At 38.1% G+C, this 26,982-nt stretch overlaps 1 protein-coding gene and 1 non-coding gene across 3 annotated transcripts in view; both read right to left on the bottom strand.

Moving 5' to 3' along the window:
• The window catches only part of FHIT (fragile histidine triad diadenosine triphosphatase), a 1,445,250-nt gene that overhangs the window by 661,843 nt on the left and 756,425 nt on the right, over nt 1-26,982 (bottom strand). The gene's annotated exons all lie outside the window — the stretch shown is intronic.
• On the bottom strand, nt 24,125-24,259 carry LOC119864849. Its single transcript, XR_005375325.1, has one exon. It is a non-coding gene; the product is annotated as a small nucleolar RNA SNORA55 (small nucleolar RNA).

Genomic DNA, 26,982 nt, shown 5'->3' with positions numbered 1-26,982 from the left:
TGCTCTCTTGCCATCACAATTACCTCCATAAAGAACTAAAATTTCTCCCCCTTCACAGCTCCCCTCTTTTTTTTTTTTTTTCTCCAAAGGGAGAATAAAGCTTTGACCAATGACAGTCTTGATGAGATGGCTAGAAAAACTGCTTTCCTTCATCGGCACTTAGGAAATATTGTTCAGTGGTTTGGGACCCCATTTGTTTCTACCACCTCCATCTATCTTTGCTTTATGGCTTTTGACTTTTGCTGCTTTAACTCCACATTCTGTTTTGCTCTATTTCCACTGTTTAGCTGCCAGGTTTGGTCTGGTTTCACTGATTTACTGTATCTAGCCTCATTCTCTCTCTGGATTCGGAATCCCATCCTAGAAAAGACTGTGTCTGGCTCCTAGATTCTCTCACTTAGTGACTGAATGAAGTTTAGTTCTATCAATAAACATTTTAGCGTAAGTGGGTTCAATTTCAGTAGCATAGATGTTTTCAGATAGCTTCAGATGGTGAAACCCAGAAATTTTAATTATTTTTGCAAAACACTATTAAATAGTGACATTCAATTTCATCCTGTGAACTGGAAACATGTCAGCTTAAGGAGAAAAGCATGATACAAATATATGTAATTATGCAATAAACCAGTATTTTATTTATTTTTATATTAGATATTCTATTTATTCCTATAAAGGAATATTATTTATTTTCCAGTATAATTAATGCACAGTGTTACTATTGAAACACTATTATCATAAAATGCCAGACATAGTCCAGAAAAATCAGGTTTTTACAACTTCACTTTCCCTAATTTTTTCCCCATTAATGTCAATTTGCTACATTTTGCTTGTTTGGGAGCTAACACCAAATATTTTTTTTTTTAAAAAATATTAAGGTTGGGACACCTGGGTGGCTCAGCAGTTGAGCATCTGCCTTCTGCTCAGGTCAATATCCTGGAGTCAAGAGATCAAGTCCCACATCAGGCTCCCAGCAGGGAGCCTGCTTCTCCCTCTGCCTGTGTCTCTGCCCCTCCCCCTCCTTGTCTCTCATGAATAATTAAAATCTTTTTTTTTTAATTAAAATTAAAAAATATTAAGGAAGCAGAGCAATTAGTTCAGAGGCTGTGGCAGCAAGCCATTGGTAAGGTGCTTTCAGCCTGGAGCAACAGAGGAGAAGTAAGGTAAGAGATCAGAGATTCATTTTAAAGGGTACACTAATAGGCTTTGCTGGAGTTTTTAGGCAGCACAAGGGCATATTTTGACACCTTAAAAGCTTCTGCATTTTAAATTTTCTGACCAATTATTAGTTTTGCCCATCGAAATCTCAGCCTCTTTATCTTTGCTTATACATGGTATCATACTTCTTTGACTTGAGTGCCCAAATACTACAGGTTTCTGGTTTCAAGTAGTTCTCATTCTTTATCATATGTCCCAGAGTCCAAACACTAATAGTGTGAAAATATCCCAGTGATGTACATGCGGAAGCCTGACATGAGGAGAGAACATGTGGAGGCCGAGAAAATCAAGGCCATTCCACTTTAAGTTCAGTGTTAGCACAAGTACAGCCATCCCAGGCCCCTGTGAATAAGAGCTGAAGTTTACATTTCCTTCAGTTACAGGAAGAAAACAGCTGACAGCTTAACGTCCTAGAAAGCCCCATATTAGAATAAGAACAGAGCCCAAGCCAAGGGCTGGAAGCCCCTATTAGAATAAGAACAGAGCTCAATGCCCTTGAAAGCCCCATATCAGAATGTAAACAGAACTCGAGAAATTCCTCCACCCCTTCTGGAGGTCCCCTAGACCAGCCCTTAAAACTAAGCTGAAACCCACCTCGGGGTCCAAGTCCCTGCTCCGCTGTGCGGGAGTATACTTGGACCCAAGCTCGAGCTTGTAAATAAACCCTCGTGTGTTTGCATCGGTGTCGGCTCCTTGGTGGTTTCTCAGATTCGCAATCTTGGGCACAACAAACAGACAATAGATTTGTTAACTCTGGGCAGTTTTGCAAAAGAATCAATTTTGTAAGCCAGCATTGCAATGCTTGGGATTGAATAGTGTTCAGATAAGGTGTCTGAGTGTCCCCATACAGAACTTATCCTTTAAAGCTGCTTCCTTTCATAACTGTCCTAAGGTTTTTGAAGCTCTTTGCACATCTTATCACACTTTAAATATCTAAAAGAATCAATATTTGTTCTTTACAACATTCTAATTTTTTGTTGTTGTTATTGTTGAAGGACAATCAATTGTGATTTGCATAAACTCAAGGGCAATTTAAAAGACAATTGCAATAACTAAGATTGAAACTGGCATGTCTTTCCCTGGTGAGGTGTTAGACATCGAAATAGCTTTCATCTCATAACAAAGAGAAGGATTCACATCTCCAGAACACACTAATTTTCTCCTCTTATCTTTTCCCCAAACAGCAGCCTGGGTGCTTCTCTCTCTCTCTCTCTCTCTCTCTCTAACAATGAAAATCTTAATCCTATCATGTAACTCAACATATTGAACCTTTTCCATGATTTTCCATCATCCTAAAGGATACAATCCAAATTCCTCAACATGGCTTACAAGAATCTACATCAGGGCTCTCAGTCCCAGCAGACCCAGCCAAATTTTTAATACAAATATTTTGTGATGCCCTCTTTTATCTCCGGGAATAATGAGATCTACCATTAAAATGATTTACCTAAAAAAAAAAAAAAAAAAAAGATTTACCTATACTTCCCAGGTAGTATCACAACTTTAAAGTCATTATAGTGCCTCATCTTTACTATAAAGGAGAAATCTTAGAACGGAATAGTGTGCTAACAGTTCTTATTCCTCTAAACATATACAAGAGAACATGCAACCTCAATTGCCTCACACAGGCATCCCTGGACTCTCGGGAGGCAAGCCAGCCTGAAATGAAGCAAACACCGTAGGTGACACAGCAGAGACAGAGAGAACCCAGCTTCATGGTAACTTCATAGAGCGGCTGAATCAACCTATCCTGAAGCCCACCCTATGTCCAGATTTTTCAATGACCCAAATCAATAAGTTCCTTTCCAGTTAAACTTTATGCATTGGGTTATCTGTGTAGGACATAAAATATCATCACCAATACATCCAACTAAACACAGAGCATGAGGAAAGTGCCAACTCTCTCATCAGACTGTCTAAAGCATGCTATGATCACCCAAAGAAAATAGGAAAATTAGTGTTTTTCTCTGATTTATAAGATACTGTGAACTTCATAGAAGTGATGTGTTACCAGAACAGCCTTCATCTAGGTGTTTAGGAACACATTTCCACCCAATTATCTCTAAAAGATTAAGATCCAACTTTCCTGATTTCTTATGTGCTTCAACTTACTATATAATACAGGCCTCAGGTTTTTAAGGCATTGGTGCAAATATTAATAAAAAAATTATTAAAGTTGGTTACCCCTGCCTCCTCCTACCACTGATGGTGCAGCTGAGTAACATCATTGACCGTCAGTATATCTGAAGTCCCAAACTCATGTGGATTTTCATGGGCAAGGTGAAAAAACTAAACGCCCATAGTTAACTTCTTATAAATGAGTATCTATATCCCTTTTTAAGTGTAATTTTCCTAATATCATATGAAAATCATTTCCCCCATCCTTTTCTCATTCTTTCCAAAAAGTAAAACAGGTACTAAAATAAACTGACAATGTAACCATGCACGTTGTACTCCTACCTGCTTTTCCTCTTAAGTTATAATTGTACTACAGTAACTGTATTAGTAAGAGCCAACACTTGTATGGAGCCATTTGTACACCAGGCTTCTATTCTCAACACTTCGAAAACAGTAACTCCTTTAATTTTATAATAACCCTAGAAGCATAATTACTATTTTATATTACTATCTTACTGATGAAATCATTGAAGCACAGAGAAGTTAAGTCACTTGGCCAAAGTCACACAGCTGCAAGCCAAGATTTGAACAGAAGGCCAGTGCTCTTAATCATTGGTCTCTCAAAACAAGACATGCTGGGGGAAAAGATTAGCTGATATTGGAAAATAGGTCTTGAAAATATTAGAAAATGAATCTGCAGGAATGTCAAAGCTTTCAGATGCAGGGAGATAAATACTATCTTACAAGGAGAACAAAGGTAAACAAGAAGTATTTCTTGAAGAGCTTACAAAGCTCAAGTTAGAAACTCATCACGCTACTGTTCTGTCTGGCCATCTTTAAGTTTCTATATCCTGAAGCTGTGGCTTCAAATCAGTCATATACTTTGGCTCTCTGATGCACTAACAGGTACACACTCACATCTGGCCATCTGCACCATACACCACACTCAGCACAAATATGCACCAAACCCATGGCAGAAAGATGAAATAAAGCCAGTCTTCCTCTCTTTGTTGATCAAATGCAGCTGCAGAGTCAGCAGAGGATAAATATCTTGATGCTTACTTCATGTACAAGGGCTTTGAAGGAGAGCACAGAGAAGTAACTTTCTATGTACCATTCTGAAAGAAAAAAAATGTCGTAAAATCCAACTTCCCTGGTGTCATTTCTAGCAAGGAGGTTTGTTTTTCTTCATTTGTAGTGCATCTAGGTGATCAAACCAAAAATAACTGATCCACAGGTTCTGAAGTTTTCATTAGTAATCACCTTTTGCATTCATAAATAAATCAAAAAGCAATTTTAATCCTATCTTCCCTCTAATGCCTAATATCATAGCAAATATTTTTTTGTAATAGGCAAGGGGCAAGTTAGAGGACTTTCTCAGATGTAGGTGGGCAAGGAGGAAGCCACCTCGCTGAATTTGCCTGCCTGTGTGGCAGAAGCACATGGATAAAGTCAGAATGCTCATCACACATCTCTATCAGGGCTGATGGCAGCTATCTGGAGCACCCACACACACCAGAAAATGGAAAATGTCGTCCTGCAGTAGAGGTAAATACAGGGCTGAGCATGGAGATGAACATGCTCATTAAGCTCAATTACGAATAGTGGCTGGCACTAATGGAAAAGCAACTCTTTTGTTTCATTCCTTATAAGCAAAAAAGAAAATACTAGAAAAGGAATAATATAATGTCAAGACCCCTGCCAAAGATGAATGAGCCTCCTCTCCAGGGTTCAGTCACATCTCACTCTGTGCCTCCAACAGGGATTAAAACACAATCTAAGAAGCCAACAGGCAATCATCTTTTCTCTCACTGAAAATAATTCTCAGAACTATAATGTATTCATTCCTTTTTTTTTAATTAGGTGAAATCTATTTAATAAAGCAAGAAAGTCCTCCAAGAGGTCACAGATTTATCATGATGTTAAACGTCATAAAATATCAGTTACAGGCTAAGTAGTTAAATCCAAATTACATACCACACCATTAATTTTATAATCAATAGAGATTAAAGGAAATGAGGAAGTAAAGTAAATGATAGGATCCTAACTTAAATCAAATCAATACATATTTATTGGTGTCTAAAATGGCACAAGGAAGGCCAGGCAGTGTCGAGTCGTGTTCCGTGCCTTCTAGGAGCTTCCTATCTGGCTGGGGAATCCATATGCAACATGTAGGAAGTTTCCCCAGATAGCGATAACAATGCCAGGGTGTCACGAGACCCCGGACAAGTACTGGCCAACAGATTCAGGCAGAAGAGTGCTTGTGGTTACAAGCGTGGTATGCAAAGCCAAACTTTCTGGGTTTGTCAGGTTCGATCACCTTGGACAAATATTTAGTGTTTCAGTGCCTCAGTTTCCTGAGATGAAGAGGAGATAGTACCTACTACTGTTGTTGTTGGTAAAGATTAAATGAGTTGGTACTTGCCAAATGCTTAAGAAATAAGGCCAGGCATACAAAAAGTGCTTTGTAATGGCTAACAGAGAGAACTACCACTGGGAGAAGGAAAAGCTCTGTCAGTCTAAGGTTTCCTAAAGTGCTGCTAGAATTCAAATGGAGGAGGAAACAGATCATGTTAATTTTCTCCTTACCGCGGATTCTTTCTCTATTGCTACCAACATCCTAAGATCTCAACCATTCTAAAACCTAGAACTGATGAATCGTCCTCTACTTCATTAATTCCATGTAAAATTCTTCTCTTTCTCCTCATTGGTCAACGTTTTAAGATGGCTACACGTGCACCTATTAGTTGTTCATGATCTTTCATTCCTCTGCCCCTCCAAATCTGACTCGAGCCCCGACCATCCTGCCCAGAGCATGATAAATAGCCTAATGCCTAAATTTTGATCACTGTCCTTCCATCTACCTAGAACATTAAAAATTATTCACCACTCCATCTTCTTGATTTTCTCCTTTGTAGGCTCTGTCTCCGTCATTAGGATGCTGACTTCTAGCAACAAGGGACTTTCTTCCCCACATCCACAACTCCTGGTACTCGGTAGTATATCAAAACCTAAATTGCTCTGCTAGACTTTTCTCTCCACCAATGTGGTATGGAGACTTCAGAGATGGCCTCCAAGATTTCTATATCTGGTGTATATATTGATCTAATTCCTTCCTCTTAATCCTGGGCAGGACTTTGACATGATGGAGTTCACTCCTGTGATTAGGGAGTAAAAGAGGGATCTCATAGATTTCATTAAGAACCACCCTCCCACTCACCCCCACCCATTCGGGTCCTTTGAGTTAAAGGGGAGGTTATCTTGGGTAGGCCTCACTTAATCAGTGAGCTCTTAAAATAAACTTGGCCTTTCCAGACAGAAGCAGCTCAAAACCTAAAAGACATTCTGCTAGAACCCAAGTAAAAGTAAGTTATCAGGTTGTGAGAGGGCTTATGGAAGAAGTCACGTGGCAAGGACCTGAGTGCATCTTCTAGGAGCTAAAATGGTCACTGTCCAACAGCTAACCAGATATTGCAAAAGTTAATCCTACAACCACAAGGGACTTTAGAAGTGGAACGTTCCCTTGTTATGCCTTCAGATAAGAATACAGACATACTTTGATTTCAACCTTAAGCAATACTTAGCAGAGAACCCACGTAATATATGCCAGGTTACAGCCCAAAGAAATGGAGATAGTAAATTTGTTTTTTTTAAGCTACAATAGTCTCCTCTTATCCACAGATGATATGTACCAAGACCCTCAGTGGCTGCTTGAAACTGCAGATAGTACTGTATCCTACATATACTATTTTTCCTATTCATAACATACCTATAATGAAGTTTAACATGTAAATTAAGTACAGTAATAAAATAAATATATTTTAATAAATTATGCCAATATACACATTTTGTCTCTTTCTCTCAAATTACACTGTAGTGTACCCATCCTTCTTCTTGGGATGAAGGCAGGTGATAAAACACCCACGTGATGAGATGAAGAGAGGTGACTATCAAAGGCATTGAGACACAGTGTTAGGCTACTAATCAGCTTTGGGTAATACAACAAAAAAGGGTAATCTGCTTCTGGACCGGGGACTATGGGAACTAAAACCATGGAAAGATAAACTGCAGATAAGGGGACTGCCTCACTAAGTTTGTGGTAATCAGTTACACAGCAACATAAATGTAATATATCACTTCCCCTATGTCCCACTGCCTTCCACAGCCTTCTCTGGCTCTGTTTTCCTCACTTTACACCTCAAATGTATGCTGTTTTCCATTTGTGTCAGCCCTCTCCAAAGTGATTGTGTCCATCTGAGTCACTTTAATAAGCATCTGTATGTGGTTTTCTCTAGATTTCTCTGCTCCTCTTCCCTTAAATCCATGTCCTATTTTCCCTATTGCTTGATGGTGCACTCTGTGTGAGTACCAAACTCCTCATTTAATGGGCCCAAAATCTACCTTGTTTTTGCTCCCTCTATCTTATGCTCAAAATACCTCCTCCTTCTACCTGAGCCAGTCCTATTCATGGCTGGGCCAGCCTTCCTGCCTTCCTGTCTGTCTGTGTCTTTCTTTCATTCTTTCTTTCAGATTTATTTATTCATTAGAGACACACAGAGAGAAGCAGAGACATAGGCAGAGGGAGAAGCAGGCTCCTCACAGGGAGCGTGATATGGGACTCAATCCAAGGACCCCAGTTTCATGGCCTGAGACAAGGCAGATACTCAACCCTTGAGCCACTCAGGCACCCCTATTTATGGCATTTCTATGTTCCCAACATTTAATCTGTAGGCAACTCAAGGAAATTCACCCTCTTCCCTTTTTATGATTAGAACCAGCAGTTGGCCAAATCCTGATGGCTTTTAACAATATAATTCACATTCAACCCTGTGTTCTATTGCCAATGGAATTTAGGTCCTTATTATCACTGGTCTGGGTTTTTTCTAATTTATCAATAACCTATTTCAAAACCAATGTGTTTACAAAATACAAAAGTATTTATAGATCTTACACAAAAAGCAATAAAATTAATATTACTTCAAATGGGCCCTCAAAGTCTAACACGAGTAATTTCAATTTTTAGCTGTGTCATTTAATTGCAATGGGCTCATAATATATCTTCTTAATGTCTCTGAGCCTCAGTTTCCTATCTGATTATTGGGGAAGGTGATATTTACCTCACAGGGTTAACAAGAGAATTCTAAGAAAAAGAATCCAATAAATGGTAGCTGTCCTCATCATTATCTAGAATACTAGCAACACCACCAGTTTCCTTGCTAATCAGTCCAGAAAGGTTACCAAGGCCTCTTAGTCTTCCTTCTCTATCCAATTACCGAACCATCAGAGCGACTTTGACCAATGTCTTGCATGGTAAGTTCATCAGATCATCTTAGGAGTCTCCATTCAGCTTGTAAACTCTTGGGGAACATTAACAACATTGCTTGTTTATCCTTGTCGCTCTGAATGCTGGCTACCAAACCCATGATAAACAATGAGGAAGAAATGGAGAAGTGGTTCAATGGGAACTTGGTAGTATGAAAGAAGGAGACTGAGAAGAAAGTGAAAGTGGTAGATGTGAAAGGCAAGCTTCGTCTCACCTAAAAATCAAATGAAGCAAACATGCCCCTGCATGCTGAGGTTACTCTTAATGAGCAGTCCTCCCTGGGACACATGCGCCACAACTGAAATCAGATCTTCTGGACAGTTACAATTTTCTCATGGGAGAAGGGAGGCAGACTCAAGTCCTCATCACATGCAACCCAGAGACATTACAATATCAACAGAATACTTTTGTAATTAAGTAATTGGACATGCTTGACAATTTTCGGGTAGTTCATTTGTCCCAGAGGTGTAAAGGGTTGAAAATCTTTTTTCCTCCTGCAGCTAAAAATCTATTTAATGGGGAAGCTTCAAATCACGTTGCTAAAGAGATGACAGCCCTGAGGTCTAGATATGGTGCTTCTCATAAACTCTTACTCTGAACACCTCACAGTGACACAACTTTATTGTTTGCCAAACACCAGGGACCCAACATTCACAAATATTCTGGTTCTAATTTATGACAAATAAACCAGAAGGCATCAGTTAAAAATTTCATGAATACCTTCTTTTAAGAGGCTTAAGAAGCTTTCACTGATTTCTTCCAACTATCATTGTCAGAGAATTAGAAAAAGAAACAAAAATTTAAAAATCTCTAAAAGCAGCTATGTTCTAGTTAGCACATGAGGAGGTAACAACTTACAGAACTGTATAGGAAGGGAGTCTCACCAGGAGGAACTGAATATGCAGAAAGAATTAAAAGAAACACAAGCAGGAAGGAGGTAAGGCGGCAGGAGAATTTTCAGGAACAGGTGTAACAACTTCAGGTACTACAGGGAATTAGAGAAGTGAAGGTTCTAAGTGTCTTTGCCAGATACACCTATTTGCAGAGCAAACAAGCAAGGTTTGACAAAAGCATCTCCAGTAGGCAGTTCTGTTGACGTGATAGGTATTGCCATGGTAATGCTCCCAGGGTAGTGGGGCGGGCAGGAGAGAATCTACAGACAAATGTGCTGGGTATGAGTGTGAGATGGTCAAGAAGATGATAAAAATGTTACTATTTGTTGAGAACACTTACATGTGATTTTATATACCAGATCCCCACAACTAAGGTAACCATCATTATACCCATTGTACAGGTATGGAAATAGAGGCACCAAGGGGCTAAGTGAGAAAGTAGGTTATTATTGAGCAAGCGTTCTCTTCCTTTTCTCAACATTCACAGGAGAAAAATCCCTCCCTTTGCCTTTGATGTCAGACTTGATCCTGTGACTTGCGTGAAATGTGAATGGAATACAGAGTACCTTACGAAGCCTATGCCTTAACAAGTTTATGCTTTGTCACTCCCAGAGCTTCTGACTACCCTGAGAAGAACCTGATCCAGGTAACCACAAAGCCTCCACCCTGGGCACCAACAGGAGACAAGCAGAGCAGAGCCACACACACCCCTCAAGCCCCCAACTGCAGGCTTGCAGTATAAAAAAGCCAAGGATACTATTGCATCACACCAACCCAGTAAGTAACCAGTTTACTGAAATGTCTAAAATGATTTTTTTTTTTTTTTTTTTTTTTTTTTTGCCACTTATTAGCACTAGGTCCCATGGCTGAAACACAGAAGCCATTTTCTAAACAAATGTTAGTTCTCTTGCTCAGAGAGGAAGTGTGGGCGGAGTTTAATATAGAAACCTATTTTTGGATTTCCACCCCACAAATTCTAAATATAGCACACTTTTTACTTAGTATGTCTTACTTCTGAGTAAACTGGATTCTTACAGAGTGTACCTCATTTTGTTCTGCTTTCTTGTGGCTGCATTACAGGCTGTTTTTGTTTTCCTCCCTCTCTTAAGCTGCCTGCTTGCTCTGTTATTTTTACAAACCACATTAACTGAAAAGATTGCATTTTATTCTTTTACATCATTATCTCCCCAAACAGAGCACTTTACTCTTCACCATATTTTTGTAAATCTCATCTGGTATTTTTTATGTTTCTGCTTCCTGCACTTACCTCCATCAAGTTTAGATAATAGTCACAGGCTCTTTGATGACTGGAAGCTTTTACTGAACATTGTAGGGATTACATCCATAAAAGGTTTGATGTACTCTGCTGATCAAAGATCTCTTTTTACCACTTCCAGAAGTTTTCATCCTTTGAGATTAAGCCAATAGTTTCAAGGGCAGTGAGTTTCAGGGCAGCGATAATCCTTGAGTACTCTAAAATAAGATTGCTCCTTTGTCTCAGCCTTGGTTTTCCTGAATACACTTACCAAAAAAAAAAAAAAAAAAAAGAAAGAAAGAAAAAAGAAAAAAAGAAAAAAAAAAAAAAAAAACAACCAAAATATTACCATTCTCTTCCTTCTGCTCCTGCATCCAACATTCTTGGCTTCATAATTTCCTTTTATGATATAGGCCCGATAATTTAGTATTTTAACTTTTCCCAACACAGTGATTAACAATTAACACATTGTAGAAGAGTAGAAGCTCTCTCAATTTGCAAACCTCTGCAGACTCACCCTTAACTACTGAGTTGGTCCAGCATGCCCTAGCATGGCACACCGGTGCTCACTGCCTGCCAGACTGGCCCCGTCTTTTGCCACGAGCTCTCTCCAACCCATTTTCCCATACACACTCTCTTAAAAAGGAGCTAACACCTATGCTTTCAATATATATTTTTGTTATTTTTAAATGATTTGTTATTTTGTTAGTGAAGGAAGAAGCCTCAACAAAGTAGAATATCCTGTCTGTGGCCACACACCTAGCCAGTGGCAGAGCTGTCACACCAAAGGCACTAATCCCCATCTCCTAAGCACCCACTCCTACCTGGTGCCTTTGCCGACATTGCTCTCTCTGCCCCAAACACCTGGCAAACTCACCCTTGCAGTGAGCACTTACTGACTCTCTAATGCCAACTCGGTTTTCTCTTGCTACCTTTTCATGACCAGCCTGATATAAAATAAACTACGTTTCCAAAAAAATAAAAAATAAACTACGTTTCCGTTCGTGTACCCCCTGCCCCTTGCCTATTTTTATTAGGGAAGAAATAAAATACTATTTGTACCTCTGTTTACCCCATTGCCACAAAGCTCCCAGAAATCAGGGGCCTCATTTTTAATCCTCAGAGCCAACTGAGCTTCTGGAACATTGCAGGTACCCAATAAATGAGTGCTGAAGCTAATTTTAGGTAACAGAGGAAAATCGGGATAGCTATTATAATTACCTGAGAAAAGGAAAGAGTGGGTGAAAATGTGTGTGAATATGTATCCATGTTGGCATATAATACATGTGGACTGTCTACAATAGTATAGGTTAATAAAGTACTATATAGATAACCCATATGAATTATCTACAACATGCTGATAGAATAATGATAAAAACTGAGTACAAAGTTAGATTATGGCCAAATTCCTCTTTGTGGAATTTTTATCTAAACAGACACTCTTTTAAAAGCCTTTGAGGATGGTTTATCAATACTTCATAAGCAGGATACAGAGTATAGGTCACTTGTCTAATAAGGATGAATTCTAATTTTCACAGCAAAGCAACTGAGAAGGGTCACAGGATCCTTAAGAAATGTTTTTCAAAGAACAAGGGCCCCTAGTACATAAAACTCACATCATTCTACTAGGAGTGGAACGTACAAAAAGAACAAAGTTAATGGATGGCCACACTAGACAACACGCCTTCTTGGATTTTTCCACCTACCAACATCACCTCACATATCATTTATATTTGATGATTTTTAAAAATGTCTCACATTTATTATTATTATTTTTTTACTTATAAGGTCAAGAGAGACCAAAACACTTGCTGGAAGAACTGTCAACTTGACAGCTGTTGGGTAATATCCATCTCATTTGTACCCACTATTTCTCCCAACATTCACTCTTCCCTTTGGGAATCTTTCAAAGTTGTATCCCACTGTTCAGCTCTCAGCATTTGGATATTTATTCTTCCAAATCACTACTGACAGCAAAATCTCAAAGAAAATCTCTATGTTGTAGTCACTTTGAAAGAATGGGCAAATTAAACACTTAGCAAGAACCAAAGGTCCCATGATTAAGTCTTTGCCTTTCAGACAGACTTTCTTCTTTTCTTCCTCCTCCTTGTGGCGTGAGGGCTGGGGGTGGTGCCCTATGGGATAAGTCTAAGTGTCTATCAATCTGACCCACGAGGGTGAAAATAATCACGCCATCCTGGTTTTCCACAAAGACCCCCGGAGTAATACTGTTGCATTGCTCCACCACTGAAAATACTGCCTGATATACATTACCTTGTCTCCATTTCAGGTTCTAATAATAAATTCAAACTGTCTTTTCAAACCATCTTCTTTAATGCCTGACCGACTCATACTAGAGCTACTCTAGATAAATAAATGCTTGCTTCATCCCAAAGAGATATCAGAAAGAATAATTTCTCTTCAATTCACTCCCGCATTTTTGCCTAATTATTTTGAAACATTTTTGCAGTAGATTTCTCAGTTTCATTAAAATAAAAAATCTCTCAAATCTCTTAACCACTCCCTCCCACCCCCCAATCACATTTTTTATACTTTTCCCTGTCAGTTTTGAAGTAACATTTTACTAACGACAACATTCATAGTTATGCCAAAGGAAAGAGGTATTGTTTGTTACAATGTTTTTCTCATCTGTAACATGGATCAGAGGTTTTATTTTTCCCTTTATTTTATATTGCCTGCAAACAAATAAATCTGGGGTAAAAATAGTATTCCTTGAAATGAAAAGGGTAACATACATAGTGCATGGCTGAACCATACTGACCAAACAGAATCAATGGCACAGAAGGAAAGCAGTGATACATCATAGGATCACCTCTTATCCACCAGTCGGCCACAGGATGACTGTGTGCGCCAGCAGCAAACCATCAGCATGCACATGTTTTCCTCTGTGATTTCTGCTGAAACATAGGCTGTCCAGTGCATACCAGTCTCTAGCCAAAGCCCGATGGGAAGTAACTGCAAGCCATAAACTTGCAGTCCTTTAAAAACATGCTTAATGGATAAAGTATGCAAATACAGCCACCAACGCTTCCAGAGACTCTAACTTATAAATGACTGAGTGTTATTGGAGTTGATTTTTAAATGAAAAATTCAGATGTGATGGCAAGGCAGTTTTTCACAGACCCCCATGTGATCCAAGAGTTGATGCAGTATTGAAGAATTATATACTTCATGATGTAATAAAAAAAAAAAAAACCCTGAATTTTTTACCACCAACTAGGTTTATGAAGAATGGTACACACGCCTGCTATATCAAAGTAAACATTTCATTTCCATAGGTGAGGTAGCAAGGCAAATGCTTCATGGGTGGGCACGTGCAAGCCTAGGCTGCCTTTTGGTTCCTTTACGGAGAAAGACAAATGCCAGAATGGGATACTTCTTTTAAAAAATCTAATCAACACATCTATGTTGTATATTCACGCTAGGCACTGTCCTAGGTTCTGGGAACCCAGAAGTGAACAAAAGAGACCAAACAACTCTGCGATCATGGAGTCCATCCTAATCCATACATTTTGCTCATTTCATAGATCTGAGCCAAAAGATGTATAATTTTCATTTCTGAAGTATTTTATGTTAAAATTAACACAGTTCAAATTTTATTCATTTTCTTACAGGGTATGCATTTTAAAAGGCCACCCACCTTTAGGGGATATTACCCTGATGTCTAGAAAAAAGATTTTTAATCTGAGATTCTTTTAATCCTTCATCTGTTTCCCAGAATGTGAGGCTGTGAATGAAAACACACAGACTATAGGAAAAATAAAAACTGTTTTCTGAGTAGAAATAAAGTAGAACATCTAATGGGTTCCTCCTATTTCGTACTACTTTTTTATGTACATCCATCTCTGGCTCAAATTCACAGATGAGATCCATTAAAATCTCAAGTTCAGTATAGCTTTCTTGAAAATTTTCAAAGTGGCAAACAAATTGAGGAGAACATCTACCTTAAAAACCCATCACTGATGCTCTTGATCAATAGCTGGCATCAATAAATCTTAGATAGACATGTGGGCAAGACTCTTGGAGCCAGGCAAGGATTTTTCTTAATATGGATACTGATGTCATTTAGGCAGAGGGAAGCTGGGCAGATTTGCAATAAGAGGGAAGTGATTATATAATACATCCAAACCATAAATAAACACTCCATTAAGTTATAAAATTCTATATGTCCTTAGAAGGGCTTCCTGTGAGCCACTTAACTTAGAAAAAAAAAAAAGGAAAGCTCTATTAATCATTCATTTGGCCAAAACCTACTGAACCCTTGCCCTATATCCAACACAGCACATCACTACCACCACCATCATCCCCACCACCACTACCACCATGTTGAGTTTACTGTGTACCAGATACTGAGCTGGGTGATGACATGTCTCCTCATTTAATTAGTGAGCGACTCTAGAAGTTGGGTATAATTTTTATCTTCTTTTTAAATGAGCAGATGAAGTAAATAATATCAAAGGAGTTATGCCATCCACTTGTGGTCCCACAGCAAACTAAATAATCAGGCACCAAATGAGCATCTGTCAAACTCCTAAAACCATGGTCTTTTACTGCCACCTCCTCTAGCTTTGAGATATAATTGACATACAACAGCATTGTGTGAGTTTAAATTATAAAATGTGTTAATTTGATACTTACATACTGTAAAACTATTACCACCAAGTTTTAACTAACATTTTTATCACTTCATATAATAAATAACCATTTCTTTTTTTTAAGAATTTATTTATTTATTAATGAGAGACACAATGAGAGGCAGAGACATAGGCAGAGAGAGAAGCAGTCTCCTCATGGGGAGCCCGATGTAGGACTTGATCTCAGGACCCCAGTATCATGCCCTGAGCCCAAGGCAGATGCTCAATCACTGAGCCACCCAGGTGTCCAATAACCATTTCATTTTTATGATGAGAACATTTAAGATCTACTCTTAGCAACTTTCAAATATATAATGAAGTATTATTAACTACAAGCACCACAATGTACATTAGATTCCAACTTATTCATCTTCTAAATTTTATTTATTTATTTATTTATTTATTTATTTACTTACTTACTTACTTACTTACTTACTTACTTACTTACGATAGACACACAGAGAAAGAGAGAGGCAGAGGCACAGGCAGAGGGAGAAGCAGGCTCCATGCTGGGAGCCCGACGTGGGACTCAATCCCAGGACCCCAGAATCATGTCCTGGGCCAAAGGCAGGCGCCAAACCGCTGAGCCACCCAGGGATCCCCCAACTTATTCACCTTCTAACTGGAAGTGTGTACTCTTGGATCAACATCTCCCATTTTCCCCTACCCCAGGCCCTGATAATCACCATTCTCATCTCAGTTTCTAAAAGTTTAGCTTTGTTAGATCCCAAATATAACTAATACCCAGTATTTGTTTTTCTCTGAGTTATTTCACTTAGCAAAATGCCCTCAAGGTCCATCAATGTTGTCTCCAATAACATGATTTCCTTCTTTCTCATGGCACAATATTTCATTATACATACATACATCCCACATCTTCTTTATTCACTCATCCATTGACCAGTACTTAACTTGGTTCCATATCGAGCATCTTTTCACTATGACCACATGCATATCTTCTTTGGAGAAATGTCTATTCAGTTCCTTTGCACATTTTTTATCACATTTTTTTTCTATTGAGCTGTAGGAGTTCCTTATATATTTTCAATATTAACTTTGTACCAGATACATAATTGCAAATATTTTCTCTCAATTCTATAGGTTGCCTTTTCATTTTGTTGATTATTTCCTTTGCTGTACAGAAGCTTTTTAGTCTGACATAGTTCTACATCTTGATTTCTTCATTTGTTGTTTGTACTTTTGGTGTCAAATCCAAAAGCACACTGCCAAGACCTATGTCAAGGGGATTATTCCCTATTTTTTCCTCTAAGAGTGTTCTGCTTTCAGATCTTATGTTCAAGTCTTCAATATATTTTGAGATGATTTTTTGCTTATGGGATAAGATGGGGAAGGAGGTAAGGACATGGTCTTAAATACTCCATTTTATTGCTCCCAAATAAGCTGCTTAATTGTGGACTCAATTGCATCATCAGCCTCATATCTGAGTTGAAAAGGATTTTAAACATTATCTAATGAATGATAAACTTCAGATGTTGGCCCATTTCCCATGATCAGCTAACTTGTTATAGGCAGATATAAAACTAGAATTTAGGTTGTAATACAAGCTTAATTCTACTATTCTATATATAATTGTGAATATACCATAATCATAATAACAATAACAGCAGCTAGCATTTGTGAAATTTAGTATATTTCAAACTTTAAGTGCTATAAATGTAAAAATTCATTTAATCTTCCCAACATAGGAAATGGATCCCACCATCTCCATAAAACAGGTGAACAACTGTGACAGAGAATTTTTTTTTCCCCCAAGGGCACATACGTACTAAGTGGTGGAGCCAAGATCTGAATCTAGATTTGCACAGCTCTCAAGCCCACCATTTAACTACTATACTATTCTGCTTCTTGATTGAAAAAAATCAAATTTTCTCAATGTATCAATCTATAAAAAGAAAAATACCCTCAGTTTTCCTATGATGCTTCTTTGATCACTCTCATCCATATTTATATATCATTCATCTAGCATGCTTTGAGATGTTGATGCCTATCCACCTGATTCTGTGAATACACACACCATCTTTCAATAGATCATTGCTTCTGAGATCAGAGATTAAGTCTTTAATTCTATTTGTTCTTCCCCAGAACCTAATTCTCACAATGCACTATAGTAGAAAGTAAACTTTCAGAAGTGGACATTAAAAAAAGAAAAAAAGTAGCAGGTAGCTAACAAAGAGAGTTTTGAATTCGCACTACTAAATTTGACAGAGGGTCACTCATGCAAAATGATTCATAACCAAATTCAGGGAAAATCCACATCTAAATATATTTTACAAACAAGTATTTAACTAACAGGTGTTTGCCTAAATTAATCGAAGGTATTTCCTACCCTGTACACAAATTCACAACTAATCACTTGAATTAATAAATGTATACGTATTTCAAGTTCAACAATAGCTACGTGGACTAATGTATTACAGTATTATGGAATTTTTTTTAAAAAATTAAGAAAGACCCAACATACTTACAGAGGCTAACTATATATTAACTTAGGAAACTCTACAATTCAAATTTAAAAGAAATTGTTCACATTTGATTATCAACTCCCTTTTACTAAGACAGTAGGAAAATTGAAACATTCTTACTGACAATCAGCTAATCACACGGCTGGATTAACCCAAGCTCTCCATTTCCTTTTCAATCAGAATGAGTGATTGTCCTTGGTGCTCAGAACACCTGTTGTGTAAGCGCCTTCCCAGCACATCATACAATCTACTTCCATCAGCTCAGTTGTATGTTTTTGTTTGTTTGGTTTTTGTTTGTTTTTTAAAGATTGCATTTATTTATTCATGAGAGACATAGAGAGAGGCAGAGATAAAGGCAGAGGGAGAAGCAGATTCCTCAAGGGGAGCCCAAATGTGGGACTCAATCCCAGGACCACGCCCTGAGCAAAAGGCAGATGCTCAAACACTGAGCCATCCAGGTGCCCCTCAGCTGTATTGTTTAACCAGGAATCTATATATCCGTTCTCAAGCCTCTCATAATTGCGATTATATTCACATGATATAAGCGTAACATAAAATTGATGAAATACAAATGCATAAAAGAGAACTGTTGCATCCACTGCTTCCTTAGGATGATAAACTCAACTCATAAGAATAATTGGCTTTATATTAGATATGGGAAACTTTATAATTGGGGAAAAACATGGTAAAACTCCAAAAGAATCATGCCTTAGATTACTTTGCAAGTGTCCGTGTTTTTGCTTCACTTTGAGGAAACTGTAAGCAGTGCATTAGGACTATTATTTATATAAGAAAGTGGAAGTGAAACTCCAAATAGCAAATCTGGATTTAACTAAGGTACAGATTCAACAAAGGATTGGCAAACAGATGCACATTCCAATATCCGGAGTTAAAACAAAATTTTTACATAGCATTCTAATTTTTTTGTTCCTATTTTTAAAGCAACTTTTTGTTTCTTTAACCAAATGTTTCAATTGACCAAAGAGAAGTCACAATTGAGCTGAGTAAAAGGACTTCTATAGTACTATATGCAAGCAACAGGTGGCTAGAGGAAGATGGACTCTGGTCCTGGGCTTGGCTTCCAGAACTGTCCTCATTCTGTCCATTCTTAGCCAATTTTACCTGTGCTAGCTCTGAGAGCCTCATGGCATTTCCTCATGTCCTCTGCTATAGTCTCTTAGGCACAAGATTTCCTCCCTCAAATTCTCTCTGTAAGGTCTCCAAGTACTGTGAATGCCTGTTCCTTCCTGCCTGTGCACTTGGCTATTCCTCCTACACTTCACTCCACCTCTTCTGCACCTGCTTACAGGCATCATCTCCTCCCCTTTTTCTGATTCTTTAGTTTTATTCACATCACCTCCTCTGTTCCCACTTATCACTGGATACATGCTGACCCCATTTTTTGTTTTAGCTGGCTGTGTTCATCCTTGGCTGTAAGCACCATGAGGAACAAGACCCACATTATTTTCATTAACTTTAGGATCTCTAGCATCCAGCATTTTGCTTGGCAGAAAATAAGTCCTTAAGTACTTAATCAATTTATGGATACACTAACTAATGAACTAATTTAGGTAATTGTTCCTCCAAAATTCCCAAAGACAGGAATTCTTCCTTTTCTCACTCGTGCTTTCTATCTGGCACCCTGCAGGAAGCCGTGTCGGGATGCTTCCCTGTGCTGAAAGATTTGAAGTAGGACCTTTTACAATCCATTTCTGAACTCCACTCTTTATGTTTTGGATACGGGACCCTAAGGGCCAATGCCAGGTGACAGGTGCTCAGAAGGATCCCACCCTGAGCCCCATGGTCTGAGGGATTTCCCCGGGTGTATTTTCTGTCATTCCTAACCACCAGAGCCACACCGAGCAGCCTGATAAGACACCGAGTGGCATTCTCTTCTCTACAGGTGACACGTGTCTCCTGATGCATGGATGTCAAGAACCTCTTCTTTAAAATTCTTAGACTCAAAAAATAAATAAATAAATAATAAAATAAAATAAAATAAAATAATAAAATAAAATAAAATTCTTAGACTCCTGGAAGGGTTGAAGGGCATACATTGTCATCTAGAATGGAAAGAGTATGACAGCAAGAATATATCCGAAAGAAATAGCTATTCCAGAGACAACAGGGTCTATTCAAAAGCACTCCCCTTCTCCCATTGCTTTGTGAGCAGGAGACTCACATGTCGGTCTTCATGCACTAGAGCCATGTTCATATTCACGCTGTCTGCCAGCACATTTTAGATCCTTTATTCTTCACTATCCCTGGCTATGATACTCTCACTCCTGCTTTCCACCTGCAGCCCCACCACCATCCACAATCACAGTTCTGAAAGTTCTGACTTGACCTTGCCCCTTGAGCCTCATTTCCTATGAGAGCATTGTCCATTAACCAGCCAAAATTGTCTTAAATAACTAAATGGTTCCTAAGCTTCTCTGAGTAGTCCAGGAACATCTCACTGCCCTGAGTCTGCATCTCATCCCCATTTAAATTCCAGACTAGAAATCGATATCGACTTAGCCATAAGCTCTCGAGAACAGATCTTCTACCAATCAGGAGGAAAGAGGGCTTGGTTCATTTCTGTCATTTCATCCCAAATGTCCTGCTGCCTGGAAGCTGACATGTAAATACCACCTTTTATACAAGTACCATTCTAATTTTTATAAGAAATTTAAGACATGTTAAATTCAGCATATACCAAATAACACTATATCCTAAGAGACCATAAAAGAGCATTTACTATGTACCAAGTCCTGTACCCAGAACATTGCCTACATTATCATTTCATTCTCTCAGCAGTCCTGTAACAAATATTCTATTGCTATCCCATCACAAGAAAGCTAAGCATAAAAAAACTTGCCTGTAGTCACAGGGAATGCAAATTCATTTATGTCAAATTCCTAGTTCAAACCTTACAGCTCAAAGGATTTCCAAATGCAACTGAACAAATAAACAAAATTTATACAGATCTATAGTTCTTCTCTGGACATTTTTTTTTTTTTTTTTTTGAGCAATACTCAACAAGGCAACAAATCTCTAGAATTTCTCATTTCAGGATATTTTCACTAAAGCTAATTCTCTCACATAAACACTATCTGGCATCTCTTTCTAGTTGGTCAACTTGGAAGTGAGATTAAGTACAAATAATGTAGGATAATAATACACCTTATATTTTGCATTTAAGGTACTTTGGTATTTTTACTGGGATACTATTCTATTACTTGAATAAATTGCAGCCTAGCAAGAACAACATTTCATGAACATCTTAGACATAAATACCCAATTCCAGGAAGTCATCCTTTCTCGAAAATGTACAAGTTCATTTCTTCTGTTTCTGTTATTTTGTTCTCAAAATTCTTTCAAAGCCCAATAAGGTAGAACCAGATGGAATCACTGCTTTTATTTGATGCGGCAGTAGAAGAGCAGGGGGGGAAAAGAGGAGATTTTACACATAAAGAACCTAACTGACTATTTCAATAATGTTTGATGAATCACTGATGAGCATTAGTTTTTCCCTGTTTGGATTCCTTCTTGATTGTACTGCTAGGAAGTTCGACCAAATCACTTGCCTGCTAATAAAGTGTCAACAGAGGGCACATATTCACAAACCTGTGCGTTACTAAAAATGACCAGCAATGATTAAGCAGTAGATAGAGATTCTCTTCTCGAAGGTGTTTTCTTGGGAGCAAGAGGAGTCTCTACTCACTTCACCAAATAATTTAAAGTGTGCGTCGAAGAAAACAATAAGACCTTTAAAACCATTTATCATCTCAAACTTCTCCTAGAACAACGGTTTCATTTTTTATAACCTTACAGAATAGGCACCAAAAAAAATAAATCACTTAACCTATGGAGATCACAACACAGATGCATTATTTTAATAAAGCCACATATAATATAATATAATATATAATATAATATAATATAATATAATATAATATAATATAATATAATATATATTATATATAATATATAAACATAAGCAATAATAATAATAATAAACATAAGCAAACCATTTTCTAGTGGATGCTGGAAGTCTTAGACCAAGAATTTATTTAACAGTTAATATTTGAAACATATGGAGAAATACATATATATATATAATAGTATTAAATTAAAAAAATAATAAATGTATGATGCACATAGGGATGCCTTTAAAAGTTCAACTTTCTGTTCCATGTATCTATCCACTGTCCTTTGAAAGTGGATTCTTCTTTCCAAGTGCCATGATTTTGGTCTGTCATTTTAGGTCATTTTTCATTCCAGTCTTAAAGGCACTCTTAAAGGCACATGATTTGCTCTTTGTTCAGAAAGAAGGGATTTCTTCTCAATGCTTGATTGCTTTATCATCTAACTGAGGCTCTGGATTCATCTTCCAATTAACAAAGACCTTTTATACAGTATCAAGAGAACTGGTGGTGGGAGGAGGAAAAGTCTATAGAAAAGGCAAGATCTCCCCAACAGTTAAAAAAAAAAATTCCCTCTAATAGGCAAGGTAGATCATGATTTTCTGGCCAAGGAAAGACTGTCCAAAGACCCTAAGTACATTAGATTTGAAGACAAATAAGTGGATAGGGCAATGTTTGCAATGTTTTCTTGATGTGGCACCAAGATCCTCCCCACCGGCACAGCTTAAATAGCTCTGCACGGCCTGCTGATGATATGAATTACCATCCATACACTAGAGCAGTGGTTGTCAAATACTAATGTACTTAAATATCATTTAGATAGCTTCTTAAAACATAACTTCCTGAGTCCCACTTCCAGAGATTCTGATTTACCAGGTCTGTGTGCAGCCCATGAATTTGCATTTCTAAGAAGCTCATGCGTGATGCCAAATGTGGGACTGAGGACCACACTATGAATACCCTTCAGAGCACTGGGATTCCAAAACACTCGGGGTAAACTGTATACTCACTCTGCATCTAAAATTCTGCTCTTGGATTATTTCAGTCTGCAGCCTTAAGAAACATGTGGTCTTCAAAGAAACCATAATGCTACAGTGGGAGGCTATCCTCCTTTGTGGAAGAAGGAAGGAAGGAAAAAAAAGAAGGGAGGGAGGGAGGGAGAGAGGGAGGGAAGACCCACAGACAGACAGAATTTAAGTAATGGGTCTTCTTCACTTGGAACAGAGAGCAAGCTGACTCAGGGTTACAAAGGCCTATCTCATCCCTGATCCTTTGTCATTGAGAGAGACACGAGCAGTCGATGTCAAAAATGCACACTGCACATTCCCAGGAAGCCACTCACAGGGCCAATTGTAATTTTATTTAAGCCTGCCTGAACTTATTTTTCTTATTTTTCCCCTGTAGGCACTCATGAGGATTTTTTTTCCCCTTTGCAAGACAGAACTCAAAGATAAAGTCACAGATGGGGGCTTCACCAAAAACTAGCAAACTTTAAAGCAAAAATGAATAATAAAAACCAAGCATTTCTGTTTATATCAAGATTCACCCCACAACCCCTCTACTCATCTTCCTACACAAAGAAAATCATCCCAAAGTCAGATTACTGGGAACATGTCTAAGTTCTTTCTGTGCAGATCCATATGGTGGTGTTTAGAACACCAAACATCTAGATAAAACCAGACAAATTCCTTATTACAAAGTATGGTTGCAAATCCAAATGCCTACAGCCTAAATATGGTAATTTAATGGATGAAGCCAGGAGTAAGAGAAGACAGGGCAGCAGGGAAGATGCAGAACCTAAGAGTCCCAGCCTTATCAGCTATTCCTAATCAGCTGACGTCCAATTCTAATCAAACAAATAGATTTTTGGTTGTTCCTTCCAGTCCCATTTCTTGGATTTTACGTTGAATTACGGGTACCATGTACAAAAAAAAAAAAAATCACAGAGAAACTGGATGAAGGTAACTTCCTCCAGAAGAGTTCATCCTAGGCTATGGGAGGCAGCCTGGGATAGGTCAGGTTGCCTTTATCCACCATGGGATTGAGTGGACTCCACTGTGGCTGACATTTTGAAAGATCTGCTCTGCCTTTTTTGCTCACATTCTCGGATGTAGTTTGAAAGTCTATAGTGTTTACCAGTCTCCTTCGCCCTTCATGAATGCTGAACTCCAATTGTTTTACCTTTAGCCCTGGGAGAAATTGTCACAATGAGCAATTTACCTTTACTTACTTTTTTCTTTTCTTTCTTTTCTTTATCTCTCTCTTTCTCACAAAGCAAGTTGGGGGGCCTATGGAGTCAGGCCCCAAGACAAAAGGAAAACAACCCTACTAGAATTCCACTGCTCATAATGTTGCATGTCTGTCCCCACACCCGCACAAAGCAACAAAAAATGGAAAAGATTCAGGTGTTTCTTTTTTGTTGTTGTTTGTTTTAGCACTTTAACTTTTCTGCGATCTGCTCTTAAACTTCCTAGCTTCACACCTCCACAGCATAAAAATTAGGTAAATGCCTTCAGGAATGAACAAGACTGCCCAAGATCAGGGTAATATCTAGTACCTGCTTTCTTTCTGAGATCACATCCCATCAAGTCCCAGCTGCTTTAGCATCCCTAGACTTTGACGTTTTTCTCTCTTGCCTTGAGAGATTGCCAAAAAAATCTCCCACCTTCTCTGCTCCCAGGCACAATCTTTTGCCTGATTTCTCAGCTTTCATTCAAACCAGAAGTTGGAGAGATCCCTTAAGGGAAAAGCAGGTTGTGGAACGTTGGCTCACCACTTTATAGTTCCCTATGCTCTAAGAGTCTTGGTTTTCTTGGCAACTCTTTAATGTCTTCAAGTTAGGAACATTTCAGATTTTGTTTAATTTGGCTTCTCTACTGTTTTTAAAGAAGTGTTGGTTTTTCATAGACCACCCCAATTTAGCCAGAGGCAAAAGTCCCCAGGTAGGCTGGTTGGTTGGTTGACTGACTGCTTGATTGATTTTTTGGAGACTACAACTAACACGTACTTTATTTCCTTGATTGAAAGCCTTGTGGTACAGACAAGGTTTAAAAGAGTTGACCTCGAATTTGTTCACACTGACTCCAGTGAGTTGTATTTGGGTTTTCTATGCTTGAGGCTACTCAACTGCTCCTGTTGCAATAGGTTTGTTTTCTTTCAGGATCAAGGTGGGTATTTTCATTTAAAATCTTATTTTTAATTCCTTCTCTGGCAATTCTTTTCTGGATTCTTAGCTTTGCAATAATTATATCTACAATGCAACCAGCATTTTTGAGTCACTAAGATAAATCCTCCTACTCCAACATCATATGATCGTCTTATTCTACTAGTTAATAAAAAATGTCCAGGGTCAACGAAAAATATATCCTAATGAACCATACAACACTGAATCCTGTGCACAAGGAATGTTTTCGACATCTAAAATTCTTAGGAGCTTAACAAGCTTCCTCTTAGTGGAGTCATCAAGCTCAGCCATGGGCCTCAGTCCCTGATTAATTTAATACAGTAATATAACTACTTCCCCAGGAAATCATGTATTTATTCTGAATTTAGGAGTTAACTTCATATTTAAACACAATCCACATGAGCTATGTAGGAATTATTTTGGTAAAAAAAAAAATATATATATATATTTATATATATATTCAATTTCTTTTTTTTAATATATATTCAATTTCAAACAAGATATCAAACTAATACTTTTGGTTCAGTGATCTGTTTCAAGACAGATATGTCAAGCAATTTTTGTATTTTGTCAGCAGCCTTAAAAGAAATTGCAAATAACCACAGATCTTTGTTACACTTTAGAGTACTTGAGACACTCCAGATAAATATTTTACAATAGATGGACAGTACGCACAAGAATGGTTTCACGTAATAAGTAATACAAGAAAGTGACAAGACACCTACCTTATGCTTATCAGGGAACAAGAGGAGAATGCTTTCACCAAATGTCACTCTTGTAGTCACCAGTAATTGGCTCCACTTGACACAAAGAGGGATTTAAATGGAAACACTATCTGACGTAAGTCTTTCTAATGCAGAGCGCTCCATAAAGATGGACATAGGACACACAGTAAAGTAGCCAAATTATTCCCATTGCCATGTGCCATCTCCAACTGTGGCTTCCTGGGAATTCATCTACAGAAGTACAGCAACAAATTCTCTTTGAGATTACTGCCCTGTTAGGACATAACCTAATAGATATGGAGCTCTCCATCACATAGGTAGCTGGAGAATGTGGCAGTGGTTCAGTAGAAGACTGTCCACAGTGAATGCCCACTTCAGTTCCTCTAGGACTGTAACTGATCACATGGCAGGCCCCTGCTGAAAGAGCTCTTGTCTCTTCTGTAACTCGCCTATATAATAATCAAGAGAGAATACCCAGGCATCCAAGTGATGGGGATATGGAAAGATATCAAGACATGGCACATATTCTAAACTAACTGCTTTTCACAATTATCTAGTTTGTAAGACTGATAGACAAATAAATAGAACCTTAGGCCTATAAACAAACAAAAAGTAAATTTAAAACATGTCTAATATGGTGTACAGTATCAGAAGGTATCAACCATTGGCAAAAAAAAAAAAAAATAGCATTATCAGTATATAGCAGGCACTGTGCCAAGGATATTATACGAAATCTGTTCATCTTCATGGCAACTCTTCAAGGTAAATACTCTCATAATCCTCATTTTGATAGATGAGACAAATGAAGCACAGAGCGGTTTAGTAATTTACTCAAAGTAGTAAGTGGTAGAGAGAGAGTCAACCTGAAATTAAGTCTCAAGATGCCATAACACAAGCCCTTAACCACATCCCTTTACAGGCCTCCTGGACGGCACTGATCACAGTAATGTCTCACTACGAATTCCCTATACTTTAATAGTATAGTATGGATTACGGACATGTGCCTTTCCTAGCTGTCCTTAAATTCTGAGCTAAATATAAAATTAATGACATCTTGGGAGCTGTGATTCTTCCCTAACACATTTTGCTAAGAACATGGCTTATGAAATCTTTATATCTAGTTGAAATGTGTTTACTAAGTCTTGCCAGGAAGTTCATTCTAAAGGGATATTCCACATGGGCAATGTAAATTGCTGTAAGGGCTAAGAAGCCTTCATTCCAAC

The sequence above is a fragment of the Canis lupus genome, chromosome 20, assembly GCF_011100685.1.
Source record: "Canis lupus familiaris isolate Mischka breed German Shepherd chromosome 20, alternate assembly UU_Cfam_GSD_1.0, whole genome shotgun sequence".
Taxonomy (NCBI): Eukaryota; Metazoa; Chordata; class Mammalia; order Carnivora; family Canidae; genus Canis; species Canis lupus.
The sequence above is the reverse complement of the archived record's forward strand: the minus strand, read 5'-3'. Positions and strand labels throughout refer to the sequence as shown.